We start from the raw sequence: 6,011 nt of genomic DNA on the forward strand, positions 1-6,011 counted from the left end.
TTGATGAGACAGAATAAAAAGTCCTCTTGACTTGAAGAGCCAACCAGGCCAACCCCAACTTCTCAACTTGAAATCAGAGAGTTGAGGTGCTGGTTCTCTGCACATCTGTAGAATAGGGACCATAATAGTACCTACCTCATGGGGTTACAGTAAAGATGAAATGAGATCATCTATGTAAAGCACTGAGCATAGTTTCTAGTACCTGCTCTACATTTGCTGTTGTTCACAGCATCTGTCCTGGAACATGAGTTGATTGTTGAGAGAGGTGTGGTGGGTGTTCCGGGGAAGATATCCTCATATTTCCTCCAGCCATCAGGAACCTCATGGCTAGCTCAGCAAGAGAGTGAGAATGCAAGCCTCTTGTTTTTTTATTAGAAATGGTGATGAGGAAACCGCCTTCCCCTCTCTGCGAGCATCCAGTGCAGGAGGGCCAACATCTACAGCTGCAAGAATGATCAGCTTGATGCTGAGGCAAGAGTTATGATTAGCAACAGAAGTGGCAAATTAAGGTCACTGACTAGCAGGCTGGGAAGAGCCAAGAAATCTGTATTAATCACCAAGGACAGAACATGAGCTCTGTGAGACTCTGCAGGGAGAAAAGAGGCTGAAAGTATCCACAGTACTTCTGGAAGGGGGCTCAGAACCAATGAGTTTTCATTAGCATGGCTATTTCATCCTATAACCCTGGAGTCACTCACCCAGACTATAGTGACCTGAAGAACTCGGGGTTACACACAGCACAGAGCCACTGTCCCAGGGAAAGAAGTTTATTTGCTTCCAGGTGCCTCTGTACCTAACTGTTACTGTTCTTTTCCCAGGGTCCCCAAAGAAGAGAATTCCACCAACTTTTCTTGGCATTCTCTGCCAATAATTAGCAATTTTTTCTTTATATTTATCCTTATTAATGCCTATTCCTGTTCAGCTGTGCTCATGGAAAGATAGCCAGCGTGGTTTGCACTCTCCCAGGCAAGCACATCTCAGAGTCCAAATGGCACAGTTGCCTTCAGTTAATTTTCACTTAGATCTTAACCTTCTGAGTTTATTTCCACTTGAACTCTGGATATTAAAGTAGAAATAATGCTTTGTGACCTTTAAGCGGGACACCAGCTGCTTCTCCACCCTTTCCCCTGTGGTTTAGTGACCCACACAGTCCAGTTCTGCAATAGCCTTGTTTCTGGAGTTCTAACCTCCTTCCCAGCAGGGAATGACTAATGCTTAGAGCCACGCATTACACCAAGGTTTACCAGGCGGAGCAAATAAATGGTCATCTGAGACATGCTTTCAAACAGAGATCTCTGTTCTTGGCATGAAGGTTAAGGTTAGTGAAAAAAAGTCCCACCTCTGCCCCTTTCTGTTCAGTTCCACCCCTTTATCTTCCCAAGGACATGATGAGAAAGATTTTAAAAGTGATCACAATGGTTTATCTTCACGACATGGGCAGAGTTCCATGAGTCCTGTGACTCAGTGACACTCTGAGGAACCCATGACTGTGGGGTGGGCTTGGAACAAATTCACTGTTGGCAGAAGCTGTCCACTGCCCCCATTTTTTGCTCTGGCAAAAATAGATTTCAATGGCAGCTTACGAAGGGGCCGCGGTGGGGAAGAGATTGTGGTAAGAGAACGTTCTTTCACATTCTCCAAATCTTCCAAACCAAGCTTTGCTCCATGGGACCACTTCACCCAGAAGTCTGGGCAGGAGCTCAGGCTCTGACACTGTCATGGCTCACAGCTTGATGGATGGGAGGAGGCGGGGAGCTGGGTTTCCAGCCAGGAACTAAGGGAACTCAACGCTCCTACAGTCCCTTTACTTACTGGGATGGTGTTCACGGCCTCTGCCCACTGAGCCTGCCAAAACAATCTGTCACAGTCAAGCCCAATCACTCCCCATTCCCTGCTCCAAAAAAGAAGAAACCTTGCTGCAGCTTCATAGACACTTGGTCAATCTGCAATAATAAAAAATAGAGGCAGTGGGGCATGGGGAAAGGGAAAGAAGAGAGGGCGGGGGCTGGTGATGGGACAAGTTGAGTTTGGAGCTGCAGAGTGGGAAACTATGGGATGGGGTGGGAATACACAGGGGAGGATGCCTCCTTAAAGTAGGCTTTGGACTATGTACATGGATCCCCTTTGGGCTTTGGAATAATTAGTGAAAGATCAGAGTTATCTTGAAATTCCTTTTGTTTGCAGGACTGCATGTTTGGCTGCTCTGTGGGGGTCTTGGCTGTGTAAAGGTCACAGTCACTGTGTAGTGGATTATGGGTTCATTCATCTCCACAGGGCAAGCTGGAGAAGTTTTTCTTGACTCACTGGAAACAGAAGTAAAAGGCTGAGGAAGGCATTGCGAGGTGGGTGTATCACACAGGCGATGGTGAAAAGTGGAGGTGATGTGGTAGGAAGGAAGGCATCCGTGTTTGCTATTGACTTTCTATTTCTTCTGCCAGGGAGCCTGGCAACTGGGTCGCCTGTTGCCCAGCAGTGGAGCAGTCACTTCATTTCACTGTGTCTCACAGTTGTCTCTGCTGTTGGCAACTGGATGTGGGAGGGAACAGTGAAGAGACTACTAAAGTTTAATGTCCTTTTTATCACCAACTTTTGTTGCTGGCCCCTTCCTCTTGGAAAAAGACACTGATTTATGACTGAACCATCCCTACACACGGAAATCAAATCATTCTTTCTGTCTCTTAGCTTATTTTTGTTTAGAGGAGCGGATGGCTTCCATAGGCTGTTCAGAAAATGGCTAGGACAAATCGGAGTAAAAAAACTTAAAAATTTTTATTTCTGTCTCTTTCTCCCCACAGAGGAGTTTGAAATTCTTGCTTCAGGCCATATGGAGTGGATATTCTTTCCAGAAGGAAATTACAGACCACTCTCTGTTTCTACTCAACTGCTTTTCACTCCGTAAGTGGACTCTTTGAAGCAGCCTTTTATTTACCTCGGATTCTGACATGAATAATTATTTAATTGCCTTTCAGCCTACACAAGATAAGGAACCATGTCTCAAAAATTGTATAATTCTCTTAACTAAACAATAGCCAAGCCATCCGGGGTAGTTTTCAAAGGAAAAAAGAATTCCTCACATATGTTAAGCATTTATTATTTTCAAAATGCATTGCTCTGTATTATTTTGCTAAATTGGATAACGTATACGAAAGCACTGTGTAAATTACATCACATAACAAAAAAGTGAAATGTTATAACAATGATCAATTTGATTTCCATGTGGGAAACTGAGGCTTCACGGGGGTAAGTTACAATCCCAAATCACAGCAGTTAAGCAGAGCCCAGACAGTGGTCTGTCTTCTACCTCCGGATGTGCTCTCTCCTCTGCAGAGGATGCTTCACCTCTTGGGGCCTTCCCCAGCAGAGGCCCAGGATCACCTGCAAAATGCTTTCCCAAGGGTGGGGCCGGAAGCAGGGCTGCAGATATGTGTCCTGAACCTCCCATGGACCCTGCTGGCTCCCTTCAAAGGCTTCGGGCATAGCAACTTGCCTTTCCGTCTTGTTCAGTCTTCACCAGTCAGCCGTCTGCAGACTTCTCTCCCTCACGTTGTGGCAGAGGAGTTGTATATTCTCTAGATTTTAAAAATATGTAAGTTACTTTTTCTTTAAAAAAAATTGTCTCTGAAATAAGCTCCCAATACATTTGCATATTTTTAAAACGTGTTAGCAAATTCTCATAATAGGATTTGCGTTTGTTAGAAGAGGACTGGGGCAGAAATCACAGAGGGATGAAGCACCTGCCACTCCCCCACCCCTCAGTGGGTGCAGGCCACCCAGGGAGGCAGCAGGATGCAAGGTGGAGGAGTACCCCCAATACCCAAGAACCCCATGCAAAGGGCAGAGCAGCCTGAGAGCAGGGGCAGGATACCAGAGGGAAGGGCTCAGGAGGGTTTCAAATGCATCAAAGGACACAATCAACAGAGTGAAGGGGCAACCCAAGGAGAATCAAAGAAAATATTTGCAAATCATACATCTGATAAGGGATTGATATCCAGAATATATAAAGAACTCCTGGCCAAGCACAGTGGCTCATGCTTGTAATTCCAACACTTTGGAAGGCAGAGATGAGAGAATTGCTTGAAGCAAGGAGTTCAAGACCAGCCTGGGAAACAAAGTAGGACTCCATCTCTACAAAAAGAAAAAAAAAATTAGCTGGATGTGGTAGTGCACACCTGTAGTCCCCGCTACTTGGGAGGCTGAGGCAGGAGGATTGCTTGAGACCAGGAGTTTGGAGGCTGCGGTGAGCTCTGATCTCACCACTGCACTCCAGCTGAGCTGATACAGTGAGACCTCCTGTCTTTAAAAAAAAAAATTAAACATTTAAAAATAAGAACTCCTGTAACTCAACAACAACAAAGTCAGTCCAAATAAAAAATGGGCAAAGGACTTGAATAGACATTTATCCAAAGATGGTATGTATACAAATGGTCAATAAGCATATGAAAAGATGCTCAGCATCACTAATCAATCATTAGGAAAATGCAAATCAAAACCACAATGAGATACCACTTCACACTTATTAGGAAGGCTATTAATGAAAAAAAAAAAATAGAAAATAGCAAGTGTTGGATATTGAGAAACTGGAAGCTGGATGCATTGGGAATGGGCCGGAATGTAAAATGGTGCAGCCACTATGGAAAACAGTATGGTGGTGCCTCAACAAATTGAACATAGAATTACCATATGTTTCAGCAATTCCAAAGAAATATCATTCTCTGGGGTAAATACCTGAGGTTTGCTGTCTCATGCCAAGGATATCAAGTATGCAGACACACAGGAAGTGGGTTTAGGAGCAGAGGTTTAATAGGCAAAAGAAAGAGAAAAGAAAACAGCTCTCTCTTCTGCGAGAGAGAGGGGCACCTAAGTGGGAGTTCCAGCCGGTCTTGGAGTGCACAGGGTTTTATAGAAAGGCTTGAGGAGGCGGTGTCTGATTTACATAGGGCCCAAAGATTGGTTGGACCTAGTGTGATGTTTACATAGCTTGAGGGAAGCTGGCTGCCCCACCCTAATCTTATGCAAATGGGCTGTTTGCCTGACTGGCTCCATGTTGTCTGCCCCCTGCTGCACATGTGGTTGGCAAGGAAAAGGGAAGATGAAGCTGCCATTTTGAACATGGCTATTTCCCAGGTAACCCCTTTCCTATTGGCACAACTGCCAGCATTCACCTGTGCAAACTTCTAGCCTGCCTTTCTATGTCTGCAGCTTGATTTTACTGGCTGCTCTTTGTTAGAAAAGAAAATGATTTGGGGGCTGCTTTTCATTAAAAGGAAAACCTTACTGAGGACTTCCTTACCCTCACTATCTGCCTAAATAATGTCTTTTTAACTCCTATATCATGTCCACTTCTGGGTATATACCCAGAAAAGTGAAAGCAATGACTCAGACAGATAGTTGTACACCCATGTTCATAGCAACATTACTCACAGTAGTCAAAGGGTGGAAGCAACCCAAGTGTCCATTAGCAGATAAATAGATAAGTAAAATGGGGTCCATATAATGGAAAATACTCAGCCTTAAAAAGGAAGGAAGTTCTGACACATGCTATCACATGGATTAACCTTGAAGACATTATTCTAAGTGAAATAAGCCAGACACAAAGGAACAAATATTGTATTGTAGACCAAAAATAAAATTATAAGGCCCCCCCTGTCATCTGAAAGAACCCCTCCCCTCAGCCAAGGGCACTCCAAAGTTAACCTGAAGAACTTGTTCAGGTCATCACGGGAAGGTGGGGTGGGACATGCCTCATTATACCCTCCTCCCTTTTGGAATTCAGAAACAGCCAGCCAGCATTAACATCAACACAGACCTTAAGTCTGATAAGAAACATTTACAACCTATTCTCTATGGAGCCTGCTACTTGGAGGCTTCATCTGTATGATAAAACCCTGGTCTCCACAAGGACATTTACCCAGACATTCCTTTTTTTTTTTTTGGTGATGAAGTCTTGCTCTATCACCCAGGCTGGAGTGCAGTGGCATTATCTTGGCCCACTGCAGCTTCTGCCTCCTGTG

At 44.5% G+C, this 6,011-nt stretch overlaps 1 long non-coding RNA gene across 1 annotated transcript; it reads left to right on the forward strand.

Moving 5' to 3' along the window:
• Nucleotides 1-1,449: 1,449 nt before the first annotated feature.
• Nucleotides 1,450-3,627, forward strand: LOC134738048 (uncharacterized). Its single transcript, XR_010123536.1, has 4 exons — nt 1,450-1,612; nt 2,185-2,342; nt 2,796-2,895; nt 3,328-3,627. It is a non-coding gene; the product is annotated as an uncharacterized LOC134738048 (long non-coding RNA).
• The last annotated feature ends 2,384 nt before the right edge of the window (nt 3,628-6,011 follow it).

The sequence above is a fragment of the Pongo pygmaeus genome, chromosome 14 (genome assembly GCF_028885625.2).
Source record: "Pongo pygmaeus isolate AG05252 chromosome 14, NHGRI_mPonPyg2-v2.0_pri, whole genome shotgun sequence".
In the NCBI taxonomy this organism is placed as follows: domain Eukaryota; kingdom Metazoa; phylum Chordata; class Mammalia; order Primates; family Hominidae; genus Pongo; species Pongo pygmaeus.